Source organism: Leptosomus discolor, chromosome 8 (assembly GCF_034619465.1).
Source record: "Leptosomus discolor isolate bLepDis1 chromosome 8, bLepDis1.hap2, whole genome shotgun sequence".
NCBI lineage: Eukaryota > Metazoa > Chordata > Aves > Leptosomiformes > Leptosomidae > Leptosomus > Leptosomus discolor.
Window position 1 is genome coordinate 44,831,011 of NC_141398.1, and position 21,917 is coordinate 44,852,927.

Sequence of the window (21,917 nt, forward strand, 5' to 3'; positions counted from 1 at the left end):
TAAGTGTTTCAGCTGAGTCTGCATTTTCCTGTGTAGATCCTGCACAGCTTCTCAGTTCAAATTAGAAAATCCAAGGGTAAATCCAAACCAAGAATAAAACAAAGCCAGAGTGACATGTTTATAAGACACTGCAAATGCCACAAACATGTGGCAGTATGCTAGAGGGTGCTTAGATCTATACAGGCAAGATTCCCATTCCTTTCCAGGCAGTGCAGGTTTTCATGTTATTTCTGAGGGACTGGTAGCATCTTAGAATATCCTGTATCCAGATCTGCTCAGCCAACATCAAGAAAGAGAGACTCAGATTCGAACGGGTCCAGGGAAGGGCTGCAAGTATTTGTTGGAGGGCAGGGAGTTTTCTTATGGGACAGGGCTAACTGAATTTGGCTTGGTTAGCCTAACAAAACAGGGACTGACTGGAGATACAGAGCCAGCATTGTGGATGCGGAGCCAGGAACTACTATAAACTGACCAGAAATAAATTTAGACTGGAAATACAAGAGGTTTGTCACATGACACAGAGCAGCTCTTTCCTTGGACTGTGACCCCTTAGTTTTCTTTGGGAAAAGCTGTCCCTGATAGGGGTGGGGGGTTTATTAGTCTTTGGGGGTTGGGCCTGCAGTTGATGGTTTTCCTGCCTCCCTGTAGTTCATGAAGAGGACATATTCCCCAAGACTAGCGCTTTATCAGAAGTGGGCTGGTCATTTAAATACTTTCCTCTCTGAGGGTTTGCTATCCTATTTCTCCAAAAGCCAAATAAGGTAGTAGGGAATAATTCTTTCCCTATATTTGGCTACAGCTGATGTATAAATAGTGGATAAAAGAAGGTATGCGGCAAAAAGTAATTTTTAAGAATTGAATGTGCATAAAGTGTGTAGGTTTTTCCATCCTTCGTTCACTTCATTAAATGCAAGGCAAGCAAAGTTTTAAAATAACTTTAATAAGTGTTTAATAGTTCCTAACACATTTGAATGGAAATCGTTATATTATCTTTTCCATGTAAAAGATAGTATTAGGCAATGATTTTAAATTTAATATTTGTAGAATTATATCTACCACATAAATACTCAAACTTTAAAAATTCAAACGCATTTGGGGATTCAGAGAGCCTGATTTTTTATATATACAGTTTTAGTTTGTAAAGGTTTTCAGTACACTTTGAAACATATATGCATTAGGCTTAAAGGCAAAAGGAAGCAATGAGTGGTAAATTACTAGTGGCTGAAATAAAACAGTGTTTCAGGATCAAAGTGTGGGCCAGCATTAACACAAGGCTTTCTAAATTTTTGAATGTTTTTAATTCTACAGCTAAAATTGATGCCAGAAGAGTTAGATTGTATTTATTTAATTTCCCCCTTTTTATAATCACAAATGCACTGAAATACACAACACATAACACACTCTGCTTGTATTTCCCTGGGATGTATATAGTCTTATGCCCAGCGAGAGCGTGGGAGTCAGAGTGAAACTTTCTGTTCAAAAGTGTGAACTGAATACACCTGGTCATCATGAGAAAGTTAAAACAGATTATATTAAAATGTCCAATATGGTGACACTGATTAATAATGATTAATTCTGTAATTACCATGCAAATGTAAACAATTAATTTATTCCAAATACGTATCAATTGGGAGAATGATATCTCATATAATCTGGTGTTAGTCTATTCACTGCATCATAAAAATTAATTTGTCTAATTAATGACATTAGTCCTTTTATACATGCATAATTCATATTAATTGATAGGTCTGCCTAAAAAGAGTACCTTTTGGAAGAAAAATGATCCTATTAGTGCAAGTTTAATCCAAATCAGGGCTGACAAAGCATGGTGCTTTCAAGGCTTATCTCCAGCTTTGTTAATTGTCATAAGCATTCTAAATTGATTATTCTTACATTAGCATGGGACATTTCATTTGTCAATGCTTTGCTGTAAAGAAAATTTATCTAATGGGTTTGGGTAGCAGCACTAAATAAGTGCGTTGGTCCATTTTTCCACTGTAGCTACAGGGGTATTCAAAGCATATTAATTCACTAATACTGAAAAAATTAACTGCTAAAATATATAGAAATATCATACAAAATTAGATTTCTGACACTGAATAATTTTTTGTGATATTTCAATAGTAAATGAGTGCATGAACCAGCACTTTTATTGCTTTTCTGTTTCACAGATGCCTTGATAAACAGCCAATGTTAATATTTCTTATGAGTGATGTTGCTTCGCCTTCCAGGGCCATAGGGGCAGAAAGTATAGGATAAATTAAATAAATAAGCATTTTAAGGAGCTGCTTGGAGATACAAAAATTATAGTATAGTCAAGCTTTGTAATGTACAGCCTTATAGTTAACATTTTAATAATTTATTTGCAGATGATCAAGTTTGCTATTGGTCAATGAAAGAGATCAGAGGCAGAGACTTTAGTGAAACAAGTGAATTTTAAAGTGTTTGTTGCTTTCTGCCAGTTAAGTTACAGATCTGATTTTTTAAAAAATATGTTCATAAACGTAGAAAATACAGTCCTTACGAATTCATACGATTTCTGCTCAGAATGGTAGGGACTGACTTTCAAAAACTGCCCTTCTTTTTCTAAGTATTGGTTCTGTTGGCAAATGGAATGCACTTTGTGTGCACTTTTTATGTTGCTCTAGTTTCTTTTCCCCATCCACCTGATCTTTGTTTGTCTTGCACTTTCTAGCATTCTGTTAATCACTGGAAGCCACTGTGGAATCAGATCTGTGGCAGTGCCAAGAATTTCAGGAAGCTTTTTATAGTACTTTGCAATTGAAGGCATGCATCATAAAACAAATGGGGAGGAAGGGAAGATGCTGTCCAATAGAAGTTAAAGGCCTGTTCTCTCCAACTCTCTAATCAGTGCATATTTTTCCACTTTGTTGAGCCTATCATTGAACAGCATTCCACAAAATGGGGCTGTGCTTGACCTCCATTGCTTCTGCTATAGTTTAAAAGGATCCATGTAGGAAACAAAAATATTTTCCCTATTTCTGTTCATCAGCCTTGGTTCAGAGGGAGCAGATTAACATTTCAGTTTAGTTTAGGAGTTTTGAGGTTCATTCTGTGTTTATATGGGACTTTGGATTCTCAATACTAAAGCTGTTTCCATGCCTGTGCTGCTTTGTCTTGGCTTTCTAGTTCCATGGGGCAGGTTGGAGATGTTTTCATTTGTTTTGGTTGTTTCAAACACTACAAAAAAAGAGATCTGATGTTTTGGTCTTTGTATTGTATAATCAGATTTTCCCTGAGTCAATGAGAGCAACAGATTAAAAAAAAAACGCAGCTGAACTGCTGGCTGGGATATTCTCCATTTTAAAGCACAAAACTTAGATAAACAGTGTTGGTTTGAATTTTGTCCTATGGGAAGGGATTTTACTCTTGATGATGAATTTACGTGGGAAGTGCTCTGTTACTCTGTAATAAAACCCTGACAGTTATATTGTAATTGTGCAGCATAGAGTGGTTCTTCAGTTTCAATCATGCTAGGAATCAACATAACCTTAAGCTTGATGTTACCGCCATTAAAAATGCAGACACTCAGGAACTTACTGTTTATGCAGAAACACAATGGCAAGGACCACCTTTTTGCTTGCCTCTTCTGTAATCCTGACTCACTTCAGAAATAAATAGTCCAACTTCCGTTTCATTTGAAATATGTATCCTAACACTGTAAATTTGATTTCTTAGAATCCATAAAAAAACACCATGTACTTCTCCTTCCTGAATGGCATCATTTATAAGTATGCTGTCTTAGTTTATCACCTCTGGCTTAGATCCAGTTCTGATTTCTAAATTATGTATCCTAATAACTGAAGCTAGGATGGATTGCACCTTCAAGTTTATATCCATTCCTGTGGTCTAAAAAAAAATCCCTTTGTTCCAATCATGACTGTTTTTTCACATCCATTTTTAATCCATATGCCAAGCATTCTCCATAGGGTTCAAATTTCAGTGAAAAAGGAACACTTCCGAAAGTTGTTCGGTTTGGTTTACAGTAGACAATGTTTGGGAAAGACAGAGATATTCCATATCCCAAAACTAAAATATACCAGATGTGCAGCTTTATTCTGGTTAAAAACAGATCAGAAAAAAACATATATAATATTCTTTGTTTCCTAAAAGTAATTTAATATTGCTTTCAACAGAGAATATGATACTCCAATTTTATATAGTAAAAATGGAAAAGCTATACAGCTATGATAAAGAAGGAAATGAAAACAAATGACCTGTGTTTAAAATACAATAAAATTCAACAAATACCTTCATGTCTGATAGTAGTTGAATACATACTTTGTCATGTAAGAATTAATTACTGTTCCAGTCATGTCATTCACCAGTGCCTGCATTTAACAAGATTGCTCCTGTTGACATGGGAGTCTGGTAATTTTGATTATTTCAAAATGAATGGAACCAACAGGTTTTTACTGGTCATTCAAGGAAGTATTATTGGGTTCCAGTATGCTCTCATGTGCTCCGAGTTTGAAGGATAAAAAGCAAAGGGGTAGTTTTTCTCATTAAAACACAACAGTGAAACAAGATACTCTCGTCTTCTTCCTTTACACCACAAGAAGCAGAACACAATATTTCCTCCAAATGCTCTTGTTTGTTAGAGGTTTCCTGTAAGATTGATTGTTTTAAGAGACAGGAGAAAGGAGGAGGAGTTGAACTTGATGGTAGATGTTTGATGATCTTATAGTTGTTATCTTGAAAGTGTCTGCAAGACATTGTTTTCCCAGGCTGACAAGAAGAGGCTTTTAAGATTCACTCACCTTCAGATCTTAAACATCATGGTAACGACTGAAGTATGGGTCCTTCATAGACTGAAAATACATAATCTACTAAATTGCTTTTCCTTGCCTGTATCTTTTTTTGGAGTGAGTTCAGGCTGACTTGTTCAGAGCTACCGTCTATATTCGCCACAGTCTTGAAGTCTTTCATACAAGACACATATGTCTGAGCATACATATTACTGTCCTTAGATTTCCATCTGTGACAAGGATTTTGGAAACTATTAGGTTTTGAATGTTTGGAGTTGGACTTCTGGGTCAGCTGGTTGCAACTTTAAAATCTCAGCCATGAAATTCACATCCAGTTACAAATTCTGACTGTAGTGTTTAGAGTCGTTCATATTCGGGCTTTTATTTTAGTCTTTTATTTGGTTATAGTACAATGGCAGGAACAAATAAGATTAAGGAACCAAAATGATTCAGATGGATTTTCCCAAGTCTGGCTCCCCATTGAACAAAAACCTAAAACCTCCCACAAGATTTGTATTCCTGGTGGGTTTCTGTGACAAACCCAATTAATTTGCTGTGGAACAGATGCCTTATTGGATCAATCCATACTCCAAATGTCAATTCTGTATAGTATCTGTTTGGCAGTGTGTGCTAAATCTGCACAAAGTCCTCTTCTATAAGCGTCTTCAGAAATATTATTTGCAGGAACATAGTTAATATTGGCTAAATTAAAAAATCCAATTGATGCGTACTTTGCAGAAATACATGGACTTGGGACACAGCCTTGTGGATTTATAGCTTTATCAACCAACACAGGGAAGGAATATCCAAGTGTGGTGCTGTTTAGGCTGTCACATTCCTGTACATATCTAAAGGCAAAGGAGGTAATGAACAGAAGAATCATGATAGAGAACAGGCTGATGCTTAGAGAAGAAAACACCAATGAAGTCTGTTTCTTCTGTGTTTATAAAGCCTTTGTCCCCAAAACCCAACTTCTCATTGTAATTGGTATGAGGAGAGAGAAAGGAGTAAGAATAGTTCATATTCTGCTTTCTACTCTCCAAAAGTTAATCCTGAAAGAAAAAATTCAAATGATCATGTTTGCATCACCCCCCACTCAGGATATCTATATTTGTTCTCACAGTACAGATCTCTGTGATGCCTTGGTTTAATAAGACTTGGCTCAGGTTCCTAATGGGAGACTCTTCAGTGTAAGGGCCAGCAACTAGGTTACTCCCACTTTTTGTTTAGGCTGCATTCTTCCTCAAAATAAATCGTCTGAGGGCTGGCAAGAGGGAAGCGACTGAGCAGCCTCATGTAGAGGATATTCCTCTACAGCATCATGGATTGTCTGCAGCTATTAGTTTAGACTCTCTGGATTGAAATAATGGCATTTCGAAAATTAATTAGCGATATCAGTGCAAAGTCACTAAAAGATTATATAAATGAATTATGTGGAAGTGTTCCAGTAACCTTTCAAGTTCCAGCCAGATTACTGTGGATGATTTTCTCAGGGCCAGCAGATTGTGAATTCTGGGAGGATAGGTTTGTGGGGGTCTTAGTGGGGTTTTTTTACCATGTAATTTCACTACAATTTTAATTTTGAGCCATCAGGACACAATGAAAACTGCCTGTCAGAAATGTAGCATGGCTTGGCAAAGCGATGCAGCAGCTCTTGTGTACATTAGCTTATTGCTTTAGAATATGACCTGTCAATTACACCATGCTCTGTTACAAATTAGTGATGCCATGTCTCACTCTACGACAATTATTATGAAATGCTGCTGGAGATAAAGGGCACTATATGACCAAATGTTTATGATCATCCAGAAGGAGATAAAAGGTTTGCATTATCCAGGAGACAATCAGATTTTCTCTGTCCCAGCCCTAAACGAAATATGAACTTCTAATATGTTGGCGAAAGATTGTCTTTCCCATGTTTTCCCTCCTCCCCCATTTCTTTGTAAAGCAATTTCAAAGTAAACAGTGACCTACCACCAAATAAGAGTTTACTAAGAATAAAAATTGAATTTGGTCTGCCTGTTGACAAGCTGATTGATTTGTGAGCTCTTATGACTGAATCCTCTCCTAAATGTGCTCTCATTTGTCATGTGTAAGATTGTTTCAGAATCAATACCAGCTTAACACAGAAGCATTTCTGCCATGGATATTTTGAAAACAACTTGCCTTCTCAATATTGCTGCTAATTTTTTCAGGCAGAATTATTGGAACAGTTTAATTGTGCTTCACAAGTTAGCACATGCTTATACTAGGTTCTGCTTTGAAAGGATGATTTTCAAAGTAACTTCTATATATCATCTTTTTAAGAGAACAAAAATAGATTAAAATTGAATTTTCCTTCCTCTACTAATGGGGAAATCAGATCGAACTTTTGCTAGTTGTTAAATGTGCCCTTTGAAAACCCATTTTCCAAAAATTGGATTTCTTAAATTAGCTTTTTAACATAATTATTAGCATTCTATTGGAATAAGTACCAGAAAGCAGTCTGGGAGAAAGCCTGCTTGTATACATGCTCCTTTTGTTCCCTGGTGCTTGGAAGAGTTTAGAGTTACTTTTCTCAATTAAACATCATAAATTACATTTTAAATAACAGAGAAAGACTTTAAAGTCGAATATAGTAGAAGGAATGGAGGAATGAGGAAAGAGGGGAACACGGTAAAAGTTCCGAGCTCTTCAAGGAGTTCATGTGTTATCTCAGGCCTAGCGTGCAACTCTGCCTGTGCAGAAAGAGGGAGCATGACAAAGCTTGGTTCTGCTTTGTCCCTTCTGTCACAGGGCAGGGTGCACCAGCGGCAATGGTGGCATAGCTGGTGACAACAGGGAAGAGTAGAAGTGGGTCATGCTGGGTGCCATACTGCCAGCCAGGAGGGAAGAGTTGGGCAAAGGAATACTTGATGTCAAGTATCTTCCATCTGCCTTCTGCAGTCAGTGTGGTTTTTTCATCTATTTTTACACCTTCAAACAGTGCTTGTGTAACACGCAGTCTGGACATGGCAGGATTAATTTGGGAAATAACGGAAAGGTTTGTTCACACTGCAATTAACTCTGAACCCTGAAAGAGAGATTTCTGCTGAGCCCATTTGAATTTTGTGTTCTGAAGGACTTTACGTCCAGACGCTCCCATTTGTGGTCTCAGATGGTCCCATTTCCTATCTGTTGATCTCAGCATTAAGCCTGCATTGGGTGAAAGTCAGAAGCACTTGTCTTAGTTCATCCTGTAAGGCAGTGGGCTATGCAGCAGATCCAGGAAATGGCTGTGCTGTCACTTGGGGGCATTGAATGCAACTTTAGAAAAGACTCCTTGTGTCATCCGGCCCACGGGCATTTCACAGATTCCCACATCACACAAACCTTTTCATAGATGTGTCACACTCAAAGATAATTCATTTAAAGAAAAGGCCTGAACTTCACAATACAAAAACTTCCTGATTAAAATTAACTTTTGCAAACAAAGCTTTGTTTTGTGTAAAAATACATATTTAATACATAATTTTAGCACATTTAACTATTCTGATAGTTCATTATATTGTATTTAATATATTATTTGCTTTATTTATAGTTAGGTATATTTAAATCTCATATATTTCACCAAGGAAAACAGAAAGGAAGTCTTTTAATTAGAGGCTTAGCCTCTAATCAAAACAATTGGTTATTCATACAGACTTATGTGTTACATCATTGACAATCTGTAAATGTTTTTACTGCACTGCTTTGCACTGTGTTATCTTGCCTATACAGAAAGTAAATCAGAAATTTTATTTTGAATTGTATGATTGCTCAAAAAAAGGTTCAGGCTTCATCTTAATTTTTAGATTTCTGCTAAGGTGGTGGCAAACACTAAATTATGACTGTGCCAAGTATATACTCTGTCTCCACTTAGATAAAAAGAAGTTTTTCTGTAACTTTAATTACGATCATACAATTGATTTAAATGGTTTCATGGCTAGAAATTAAGTTTATGGAATAAATTCAGCATTCTGATGGAAAATTAAAATAGTTGAAGTGCTGAAACAGTTGAAGATACTTGCAGGTGATTAATATCGCACAAAATTCTCATAAATAGAAAACAAAATAATAGAAATAAACCTGTAAATAGATATGATTATTACTGTACTGTGCAGTATGAATTTGAATTCGATCTGGGGTTCAGCTGTGGTTTAATTGGTGTAGAGAAAAACTGAATGTGTTCTAGAGCCAAATTATAACAATTTTTAAAAGTTTCCACTTTATGCTAATTATGTATATGGTCTGCTATCATTCCAAAAAGAAAGGAGTAGTATTTTTTATGAAATATCTGTAGCAACCTATTTTTGTACCATAAAGTGCTATTAGGGCTTACCTCAGAGTGGGAGATGATGATAATGTATACATGCAGACAGATAAATGATTCAATTCTTACTTACAAGAACAGCTGACAGTGATTGCTTATGCTCATTTCCTTTATGCACACTATGTAGACCAGGAAACTCCAGGTTTCATGGCCTTTCATGTTCTCCAAAGTAAATCAGTCACTCACATAATAATTATTAATTATTTCATGTTGGCAGATTGTTGTACTGGTTTATGACAATTGAAAGTACCATACAAAATGCAAAAAAATGCAGCAGCTGATAAAATACATTACAGCTCCAGTGATAGCATAAATAATTATCAGCTGTTTATAAATAACTAGCCAGGTAAATTGAGATATTTGTTGTTGAGACTCAGCTCACTGCAGTCTAAACCTTCAGCTTTGTAGATTGTGAACGCCACAAAGGTTTTGGTTCATATTACAGTGGATTTATCCAGGTCATATTCGGGTCTCTACCCTGTATATTAAGAACACGTGTGGTTAAACTTTTATTATGCAAGATATACACCAGTTGGTTGTGAATTTCTTGCATTGTGCTGACTGCAATATTTAATTTCAACTTCAGTCCTCTCAGAGCTGTGGTGGTTGGAATATTTTTGATTTTAATCTGAGCTCTTTATCCTGCTGTGCTTTCAAACTGGACCCCTGATCACCTAGATGAGTTGAACTTTTCATCTGGGGAAGGCTGTGAGGTATCCTAGCCAAAGATCAAATACTCTCAACTGCTGTGCAGCATGGAAGTGAGCCAAAGTGATCACCAAATACATTCCGAAAAAGGAAGCTGTGATGTTCTTAATATTTTTCTCTATTAAGAAGCTCCTCTTTAGCTGCTGAATTGGGAATGTCTGCTGGTAAGGCACAGCCTCTCTGCACAAAACCATGGTACAGAGAAGATAGTTGCTGTGTGTGACAGGGTTTCCTCAGCAGCAGCTAGAGAACAAGCAGGCAAGCGCAGGGCACACAGTGTGTTGCCAGCACTATGGGGTCTGTGAGAACTGGCCCTGTCATCTCGGCCTTCCCAGGGACTACCCGCCCCGTACATGTGATTTCTCACCACTAATTTTTCTCCCAGCAGTGTTGATAAGGTGGAATAGAGGGCCAGAGAAGGTATTTGGTCTCTGCTTTAAAGAGTTGAGAAGATCAGCTTTTGCAGATAATTCCTTATCTAGTTGGCTAGAAGAGTAATTTTTACTTGGAGGATCTGCTCACACTACTGGATGCCATGGGAAGACCTGAAAATGACAACTAAATGCATTCTTGATCTTGTTTTGACAAATCTCATTTTCTTTTACTAACTCTTTTAAAACATGGTGTCGTGTTTTTATGGTCCCTGTGCCAAAGTAGGAGTGCTGAGTTCTTGTGGTATCCAATGCAGTAGTAATTGCAAGCAGAGTGCTCTTATCTATACTGCAAAGCACACTTTATGCTTCTGAGTGGTTCAGCTGATAGCGAGCAAGCCACTGATGCTTTTCTACTTAAAAACAGTCTACAAAGAATAAATGAACTGTGCTAGAATCATGTGGACATTGCATATTAGTACTCCAGTATTATTTTTAAGTAAAAGGTTGCCACACAAAATAAAAATCCCACTTTAATTTTACCATAATATATCACTATAATTAGGAAGTTTATTCATTCATAAACATTTCTTATCTTTAGCATCTCAGTCATATGCAACTGAGTTATTATTGTTTGTATTATGTAGATGACTCACTTCCCTTCCAAGGATATGCAAATCATATGTCATATACAGTATCTGACCTTTCTTCTTCCAGTGTCTACAGGCCACAATTTGGTTATTCAAAGCAATGCTTGCAGTAACGATAATAATGTCAAACAAAACACTGCAGAAGAAAAAAAAAAAGTCCCTTCAGGATGGATGATATTAAATACATGCAATATTAAAATATTACCGGAAAAGCGATACTGAGAAAAGTTTAAAATGATAGTAGTAGGGACCACTTGGAAATGAGGAGCAGTGTGGAAGAAAGAGCAGTGTGGAGCAAACTGTCCAAGAAATCCAAGTTTGTTCCAGATGAATTTCAAAACATGAAAGGACTGTGTTGTGAAAATGTAGATTCAAACAGGGAGGCTGTAACCAAAGTAGCAGACCTTATTCCTGCAATGCAAATCTGCCGTGGTTTCAGATTGCAAATCAGACAATGCTGCTTCATGATTTCCCCTCTTGAAACAGACTTCCAAAGTACTAATCGTTTCATTGGTTGTCTCTGATAACACCTTTGAAGGGAAAGGGATAAGGTAAAGGGGGCTAACACTGGCAGGTAGCAGAGTTTTGCGTTTTTGCATGTGCCTTCTCTAATCACAGTCATTTGCAATGTCATAAAACTACCAAAAATATGCCTTTAGAGGTGCCTGGCATTACCCCAAATGTAACACTGCATCCTTTCAGGTGTCAAGTGTTGGCAAAGCGTAAAGTGCTGTACAGACATAGAACAGGGAACACCCAAAGTCACTCTTGTGTAAGATTTGGTAATGGGTGTCTGTGATAGCCAAACAGCAGAATATTCAGACTATGTAGCCCATAGTACCAAAACAGACTTGAGTCCTGCTGAGGTCTGCGCTAAGTGCCAGCAGAGGTTACTAGCTAGAGCATAATGATAAGCCATGAAGGGAGCCAGCTCAGGTCAGGAGCTCTAGGCATGACATGATGGGGTCTAGGAAAGCTCCTGAGTTTGGCTCTGTCTCATACAAAGCAGCTGCTTCCCCCTGCAACATGGCTACGTTTGCTTGGGGCTGTGGAGGCAGGTGAATTTGGTCTGCTGAACTCAGAAGGGCCCCACGAGGAGCTGTTGTGAGTGCCTGTGCCCCCAGGGCACAGTTAGTGTGCAACATGGGCTTCCTGCCTGAGGTGTCTGAGCGCTGTCCATAACCTTGCAGGGTGTTCCTGCGCCCCTCTCTTCTTTACAAGCCTTGGTTTGTTTTTTGGGTTTGTTTTGTTGGGTTTTTTTTTGGTTTGGGGTTTGTTTTTTTTTTTCTTAATATCTTCTAACTTCATTTGTATGATTCATTCTGTTTTGGTGGAAAATCTGTATTCTTTTTTTGTATAAAATCTCTGTTTATGACATGTGTCAGGATAGCATATAAACTCCTGCTGAATCCCACCTGTATTTTTAGTCTTCTTGGAACTAGAGTATTTTACTAGCAATGGATGTTATTGGAATGATTTTAGTGTGTGTGTTTTCGTAATTTGCTAACCTTAGTATTAAAATTAATATTTAGGTTTTATATCTTTCAAATGGGAATAATGATGTTAGTTATCTGATGTTTATGTCTTTCAGTCACGAAAACGTTCCTATTTAGGCTGTAACAGGCCACACGCATGTAATCACAATAAATACCATTTAATATGTTTATAGTAGTGGAAGGATGAGGTTAACTTCTGTTTTTATATTGATGGACTCAGCTGGACTTGGAATACTATTGTTTACAATTAGCTACATTTTTGTTGTTGTGCTTTACCATCAAATTAAATCTTTATTTCATCAACTAACCCTAGGGATTCCCTGTTATAATCAATGTAATAAACAGCATTTGTTGATAGCCTATAGCTGATGTACATTTGCAATTAGGCTTGTGTTTAAAGAAGAATAATATTCTAAGTTTTACTGCAATATTTTTCCCTTAGATTTATTTATGAAAGGCAGGATTAAAAGCTGACTATGGTTTGTCTTGTCTCCACATGTCTTTAAAGCAGGGTCACTCCAATGGGACAGCATTTTCCAATGTCTTTTTTAAGCATAATTTTAGAAGGGAAATTACTAACGGTCAATATGGGCTGAGCACTTAACTACCAAATACTCATTCAAAAATCTGCTCTACTACTTTGTCAAATGCTTGTTAAAGACATGGCTAACATATTGAATACCCACATAAGACCACAGCATATGGCAAGTATCAGTGACACCCTACTAAACTGAAAAAAGTAGGAGCAAGATGCAACAGGCCAGGGCACAGATAGCAGCCTCAAAGTTAGGTTTTACTTGATGAAAAGAAATGGCCAGAGGCAGAAGTCCTGCAGGACTGAAATAAACCTTTAACAGCGGTTCTTAGAATGCAAGTGACCCCCATAGCCTTTTGTGTGCAGTGAGCATAAGGACATCTAGTGAAAGCTGTCTTGCAGAGAAGTGATTAACTTTACCCATTAAGTTACCCTTCATGGGGTAATTTTTGAAAATTTGTAAATGCCTGCCTATGCAACATTAATTTAAATCTGATGAGGTGATCTGCACTGTTCTGGTCTCTGTAATCTTGTAATAAGCTTTTACTTCTAAAGCAGGACATGAACAAAACCACTTCAGTCATCTGAAAGAAAACAAATTGAAAGAGTGCTTTATAAAGTATGTTCTTGACTAACCAAGAGGAACAGCAGGCTGAGAGAGATCCAACTTTGGGTGCATGTTATACATATGGTCAGATGAAACATATTTTTGATAAAACAGAACATGGCAAATGTGTGGGTGTCAGATTATTGGTGTTTTGGAAAAGGATAAAAGGAGAAAGGAGCTGACAAGAAAGCTGATAGATTATTTAGGTACAGGTGGTTTAAAGCATATATCTGTGTGAAACTCAAGACAGCCCTGAGCAAGTCACTCTGGTAGTACAAGTCATCCAGCTTGCACCGTTAGTACAGTGCTACATTTCGATCCAGCTTGTGCCATGTAGATTTGTTCTTTGAAACAAGATTAATTTCCCTTAAAACCGCTGCTAATACTCTCAAGCCTTCTGCTTATGTGACTGGTTTCCTGTGTTTAACTCTGGGAGGAAGTGTCGATCCACCCCTTCTGAGTCTCTGGTTAACACTCCTTGCTGCCAGCTAGTACTCAGGCTGGACAAGCTGAGCTCAATAATAAATGAGCTTTAGTTAATAAAGAAGAGAAAAACAGTAATCGAAAACTGGAAAGGTATGAGAAGAAGATTCATTAATCTGAGGTTTGTAGTATGGGCTGTTACACAACAATGCAAATTGATCATCCTTATTTGCATGGTTACTCATATGCATTTTACTCAAATTTAGTTACAAATATTTAGACAAAATATATGTATAGAGCAAAGACTGATAAAATAATTTGCAAGGTGCAAAGCTTACTCTCTTACATAACAAAGCTACTGACAGAACAAATTAATATGCTGCACTGGACCCAGAGCAGGGTTGTTCACCCTGAGCTGTGAATACAGAATACATTTCACTTGAGAGACCTGAGAATTTTTTCCTCCGAGCCAGCAGTTCTATGTACTTCTATGGTTCCAGTAATAATTGTTTCTCTATGACTGTGATGATTTGAAACACATGGATCAGGATCTCCACCAATTTTCCTAACAATCTTTCCTAATTTTGTTTTGACTTGTGTGTGTGTGCAGATATATATATATTTATATACAAATTCATAATAGCAGAGATGCAGGGCCTAGGACATTAGTAAAAAAGCATAAAGGATTTCATCTGGTAGTCACAGGTTCAAGTAACTGATACTGACTTGGTGTAGGTGCCATCTTGCTTAAGTGAAATGACTGGAGAATTCCAAATGGTATTGCAGAGGTATGCTTATTGTATGAATTGGGTGGAGGTTTGTGGACAACAAGATTCTAAATGGAAGACTTTAGTCTATGTAGTTGCTATTTAGGATCATATCTTTAAGTAGTAAGGTACAGGTCTCAAAAGTATTTGAGAAACCTAACTGAATTAAATGGCAATCGTAGTAGAAAAATAGGAGCAAGATGCTGAAATGCCCTTTGGAATTGTTTGAGATCTATGTGTAAATACAGTTGTCTTGGATCCATTCATGGATACTGTGCTAAAGCTGATTTTCACATTTGTGGTCCTGAGTTTTTCCAAGAAAACCATTGCACTTATCCAAGACATGGAAAAACAGGGAGAATTATTTCTCCTGTGAAGAAACACAGAGTGAAAAAACATCTTTTCTGCCCAATAAGAAATTACCCTTTCATAGGAAGCTATCTTTGTGAATTCTAGCTATGCATAGGAATGTTTTGTTATTTCAACTTATTAGCCAGTAGTTCAAATGAAAAATATGTTACATGATTGGTTATGACCAGACTGTGGAACTCTTATTTATGCCAAGTAGTTTTCACTCTGTAACTAGCTGCTGTGAAGTCAGTCAGGGATAGACTGTGACTTACCTTGGTATGCAGCAGTTCGCCTTGAATTCCTGGGAAGACAGTGGAACTAGTGGAACTACACATGTGCGTAGCTGCTCTCTGGTGTAATGAAGAGGCTCACAATCTGACCTTCAGTGACAAAGTGCGTTAAAAACTGGGCTTGACATTTCAGGAAAATTTTAAGTGAGAATAAATTAACTACTTTATGCTGGATATCCACAGCAGACCTTGAAGATCTCATAATCATGTGAGGAAATGTGCCTCTCAATATGGGAGGATTAAATAAAAATAATTTCATTTCCATTCAGGTAACATTTTTATAGCATCAATTTCATGATAAACACAACAGCTGCAGAAAGATTGTTTTTCTTCCTGTAAGGCATATTAGACAGTGTTTGCCAATTTTCTGTCTCAAAAAAGGTGTCTTCACATCTTGATTTAGCCCTGAATATTTCAGCAGAATCTTTAATAACAGACTTGCATGTTATAAGATGTTTTAGGAAACATGTTACAGCTTAAAGAGGCAGGAAGAAATTGGATGTCATCATAGGACTGTGCTTTATAAAGAGTAGTTTTAAGGATATGTGGTATATTTGGTTTATAATGACTGTCTTGCTTGACCTAGGTCAGAATCTGTGACCGTTGCTGAACTTTATAAAAGGAGTACAGAAGTACATGCTTATATCTATTGCACTTAATTCATTCTCTGCCAAATACATTCTTTCTCCAAGTGGCTGCTTCCATGAATGGGAAGGAAGGAATTAACATAGAGGAGTAGAGCTATTTTGCCATGGCATGTAGGAGGTACCAGCCCGAGTTTTACCTTAGGATTTTTTAAATTCTTTGAACATTGTTTGAAATAAAAATGACAAGGGCTGACATGAAGACAAAGAGCATCTTCAGTACTGAAGTAATGCGTATTTCTCTATTTTTCCAAAACTTCTATACTTTCAGTTACAGTATATTTACATTAATGTTTCCTGTCTCAATAAGGCACAATTATCTGAAGCAGTGGTGGCAAGTTGTTCTGTCACATAACCAAGTCCTCAGTTATCTGAGAAATGTGAGACATACCAAACACCTAGGAAAAATCAGAATCCTGGGAGTAGTTTGTACACGGATGCTCCCAGCAGAGTCTGCTTCTACAGTGAAGGATGGTTTGGGCATGAAGTTATGTTCTAAGGTGTCCAGGCTCACTTTTACAGGCGAAGATGTGCAGCTGCATTATAATGCTACTGTCAGCCGTGTAAGTGCTTGGGAGTTGCATGAAGTTTAAAAGCCACCGGCTGGCCACTCCTAATTCAGGATACACAGAATCGCATTAATTCTTTAAGTAACTTAGAGAAATTATTCTTACAGTGTCATTACCATTTGAATAAGCAACTTAGGAAGATGAAATAAGGTATGCGCAGGATATCTTTTGTTGGCAAACACTCTAACATAGGAAGAGCAGAATAAACATTGGCTCGCGGCTTTGTCTCCTAGTTGCATGCCGAACACTAATCAGCATAGCGTGGTATTTTCCTAAAACAAAATGGCTGCACAGTCATTAAAGTAATGGAAGATCTTTGCAACAAGAATGTTCATAAAATGATATGTTATATGTTAATCAAACTTGTGGCAGCTGCTAGAAGGGATTGTCAGTTTCTTTTATGACAAAAATCCACATGGGGCCAATTCACAATGCTGGCCAAGTTACAGGTGTCACATGTACAGAACATGTAGTTGGTTTAAGATTTAATTAGGACTTTCTTCTCTGATCATAACACTTTAAAGGAAAAATACACTTAGGATTTAATTTTCTTTGAGAGTGGTTATTAATTTGATGTGATTGATGTTAAATGGGAATTAAATCATAAATGTGATTATGCTTGTGGTTGGATGTTGTCTCAGCAGATTGTTTCTGCTTGTCACTTTTGAATGACTCCTGACGTGATATGGCATGTTGATTTTTATTATTCCTTAAAGATTTCACTTTATCATCATTTGTCAGGAAACTGATTTTCCTCTTAGTCCCATTAATATTAAATCTGTCATAACTAGATTAGGATAGAATTGTTATCTATTGAACCTGCGAGCCCTAGGCTAAATTTTACTCCCAGGAAAAAGACAGCATAATAATACAGAGGGAAAACCAACCAACTAACAAAAAGTAAAGCTGGAGTGTGAATACCAACAGATGAGAGCAATTTTTTTCCCCTGTAATTACGGTGTATATTTCTGTTCACTTGCCTAAAACAGATTTCAGAAGTGTTTACACCTGAACTGGAAACTCGCTTTTCAGTGCTAGAATGGATAGGAAAAACCCCTAAGATGAGACATTCAAAGATGGAATAAGAATGCTGTATATTTTATAGATAGTAATTTACAACTTCAGAGAAGCAGTCCTTTCTATTTTCCTGACAGGAAACCTGCTTTTGGCCAGGATAGTAGAGAACCGTATGCCATTTCTGTGGGCACCGCGCTCCTCATTTTGGTTCAGAATGCACCAAGAGGAATGGTAGGGTTTGTATCAACTTACAGAATGGACCCAATGTCACTAACACACATGCTGTCCTCTGTCATCCAGAGAATTGGTGAAGATGGGTGGGTGCGATATACCCTTTTACAATCAGAATCTAGTCTGAAGCCTGCTAGGACAATTAAATAGACTTCTGTGGTCTCACATCAAGCCTTACATTTGTTGCTCATTTGCACTAACCAGTATTCTCCTCTGGTACTTATTTGATGCCCATTACTGTGAAATCTGAGAACGAAGATCATTTAGAACAGGTACTATTTCGACCAGAAAACAGAATTTTGTGTTGCTGTAGAAGCAGAAGAATCCTGTTAATCCACAAAGTACATCAGAGTATGTTCCACACAATGCAAGCCATGTGCATTCTCTACACAAGCCACAGCACACAAGCTGAGATAGCTGTGGCATATCCCTCAGTCTGGGGAAAAAAAAAAAATCCTGAAAAATTATAATGCCACTCTCAGCCGTGTAAGTGCTTGGGAGTTGCATGAAGTTTAAAAGCCACCGGCTGGCCACTCCTGATTCAGCATACACAGAATCACATTAATTCTTTAAGTAGCTCAGAGAAATTTTTCTTACAGTGTCATTACTATTTGAATAAGCAACTTGGGAAGATGAAATAAGGTGTGAGCAGGATATCTTTGATTGACAAACACTCTAACATAGGAAGTTATTTAAAGCCAAAGTTTTGCTTTCTAGATTAAATTTGGGTATAGAAATAAGTATAACCATGAAAAATGGGGGGGGGGGGGGGGGCCTTTATACATGATCCCTGCTTTTGTATTAGTCTCAAACCTAATATCTGATTTGTTAGAACCATCTTTATTGTGGGCAAATTTATAGGATTTAGACATCTCCCTGCTTGATTGATCTGCCATCTACAATCAATCTTTGAACCACACTGTGCAAGGTATGCCATCAATTGCAAATGACACACAGCAGGACAGATGTCTCTGATGCTGTTATTTCTGGGTTTCTAAGAACCAGTGTATGACAGAATATTGTTAAATGAAAAAGCCAAACTGAAGTTGGTTTTTGTTCTGAGAGTACCAATAATTTACAGGTCTTTTAAGATATGCTTTTTAGACTTAAGAAATCCGTCAAAACTAAAGCACTGCAAACACTTTAATATTTTTTTTTTAAAAAAAGCCTTTTTAGCAATAAAATTTCACTTTAAAAATTTCTCTTCAGCGCTAATGATTAGCAACAAAAAAATTCAAAAGTGAGAAACTCCAGCAACAAGGAAAGGAAAGCAACACCCTGAGAACATTAATTGTCTAAATGACTGAGCATGACAGATTATTCAAGGACCTTTTCCACAAAAGAACCCATTTTCAAAGAAAATCTTTTCGTATGATACAGTGAGACTCTGAAATTCAGCATCAGTCACGTTAGACTGCAGTTCTGTTTTGTTTAGAAGATCTGTGATTTCAATTATACTGAAGTAGCTTTTGCTAGCAAGTATTAGCTGTGTTACCGGACGAAAGAAGGAAGGGGTTAGATTCTGCACTGTTGATACAGAAAACAGGAGAAAATGCAATTGAAATAAGTGGAATTACAGAGGAGAAAACTGAGTCAGAGATCAGAATCAAGCCTTTGTTGAAAAAGCTTATGATGTTGAATATTAAATTAATCTAATTTGCACTGTCTGATGGTGGCCATTAGTGCCTGAAGTAGAGGCAATGAAATGCTAATGTGATTAGTTAGGAACACTAAAAACAACCAGTACATTTTTCCTTTGATTGTCTGTGTGTTTAAGAATATTTCATTACTTCTGCTTCCTTTGAAATAAGGGTAAGATATAAATCATAGGCACAGATATAACTAGCGGTTGTGACGTTTTGTTACAGAGTTTAATTACATGAATCATAAAATATTGCTACAATTTTCCAAACTGTTAAACCTTAATTAATATGAACCCACAGGGACCACCTTGATGGTTCATAATACTCTGGAATCTCTCCTCCTACAGTAGTAGTTCATATGGTTGAAGAGTGCTTTATAATTTACAGAGAGTGATCAATTTTTAGAAATGAAGCCAGACAAATTAATTTAATATAAATGGGGTTGTATGGAGTTTGACTAATTCTTTTTAATTACCTATATGTTATTTTTTCAGTAGTCTAACAAAGTGAACCATTATTCTTCCCCATGTACAAATTCATTAATCTCATTACTGTGCAGTATTAATATAATTTTATCACACATTCCAGAAGTCGAGCACATTGACAAACCATAATGAATCACAGCGTTAGTGTACTATCACTACATTAATTTCAGGACATGCCTAGCTCATCTGCAATTTACGTTGAGGCTTAGTATAAAATGAGCTGAATAAGCATGTAATTATGACATCTGCTTCTTTTCAGGTACCTCTTTGTAAATCAGTGACAGAGGAATAACAGGTTTAAATATGTGTTAACACTCTGATAGCATGTATAATTGCAATATGGCAATGTGTAACGAAGATTAAATTAGACTGTAGTGTACCTGACATATGCAAGAGCATAATTGAACCCCAGTAATTGTGGAATGAAAAAGACTATAAAGCACTAATATTTCTATTCAGTAAAGTAAAACTGGTGTAAAGAAGAAATTTTATTAAAATTATGATGTAAACAAGGACATTATTTTTATAAGAAAACATTAGTTCTTAATTTATATCTTCAGTTCTAGGCATTAGGTAAAGTTTTCCTGGTGTACTCTTTTGATCCTTCTTGGATTTCAGGTATCTAGGCCTTTCATCTCTACAACGGTAGATAATGCCCATCACATATACTACTGGTGCATGATTTCATGTAATGTAGGAACTGACTTTCAAACATCTGCTGTGGTAAAAAACATTCATTCAGTGAAGCTGTGTCCTTGAATCAGGGGTTTGAGGAAGGGTTATATGCTTTGTCCTGTGTATGAGACACAACCTGAAACATATGGAAGATCAAACTGTAAGCCAGGGGGTATGGCAAATTATTAATTACATTTTAGCTGAAGTCATTATCACATAACTGGTAAGACATTTATTTCAGATGTGTATCGTGCTGTATTTCAACTTCAAATCACTCGCGGAGGGGACAATTCTAAAGGTTAGTAAGAGAATGATAGGTTTTGCATTAAAAACTTTTATTTGAACAAAAATATACAAAATCCTTGAATGTGACTGCTGTGAAGTCTGTGACGTTATACCACGTGTTTACATTATAACCTAAATTATACTAGTATAATTTAAGTAAAAATGTCTGCTATATGAACAAAAATTAAGGGACATTCATATACAGTAGGATATTATATTAATGAATTCTCATATTATATTAAACCATTCTTATTGTCAGAACGATTGCTTGCACTTTATAAAACAAAAACCTCTTCATGCTTATGACAGCACATAATAACATTTCAAATATAATCTCTCTGTCATATAGTTACGTACACATGTGCACGTACCCCTGTGTGTATATTTATGAGACCACACAGTATATTTCTCCTGAGAAATGATGTGTTTAGGAATTCTGCAGCTTCTTAGACTTCTGACAGCAGCTTTTCTTTTGTGTTACAAAGTCAGAAAACAACAGTTCCTCCGAGTGAATCTCACACAGAAATATATTAAAAATAAATTTCAAGCTATAGAGAAGAATTTCCAGTGAAGCCGTCAGAGCCTGAACAACAAATAAAACAACATGTGACTTTCTAAAGAAAATGTGACTTTATTTAGCTCACACTAGATTCCCCTTTTTCAGAAAAGATCTCTGTGGATCTTATTATACAACTGGCTAAATGAATTCCCTGGTGATATTCCAATAAAGGCATGTTAAGCAGCCAGATTGGCATGTGCCACAGAGCAGGTTTCAGCTGGAGCACGGACTCCAGTTTGCTTGGATTCCTTGCGCAGGAAGTTTACCGAGCTTCACAGGGCCAACAGCCACAGAGTCTCATTTGGGTTGGACAGGGCCCTAAGAAAGCACCTCTGGCAAATATTTTCAGAAACTGCTCATTGCAAGTCTTTCTGGTTTTCAGTGTCTAATCTGTTAACTACACATGCACAGTGGTATACACACATACACCCGTCCTTCATTAATAACAAACAAGCTGCTTTATCAAATAGATTTTGAGTAGGCAGACACATATAAGAAAGGTAAATACTATT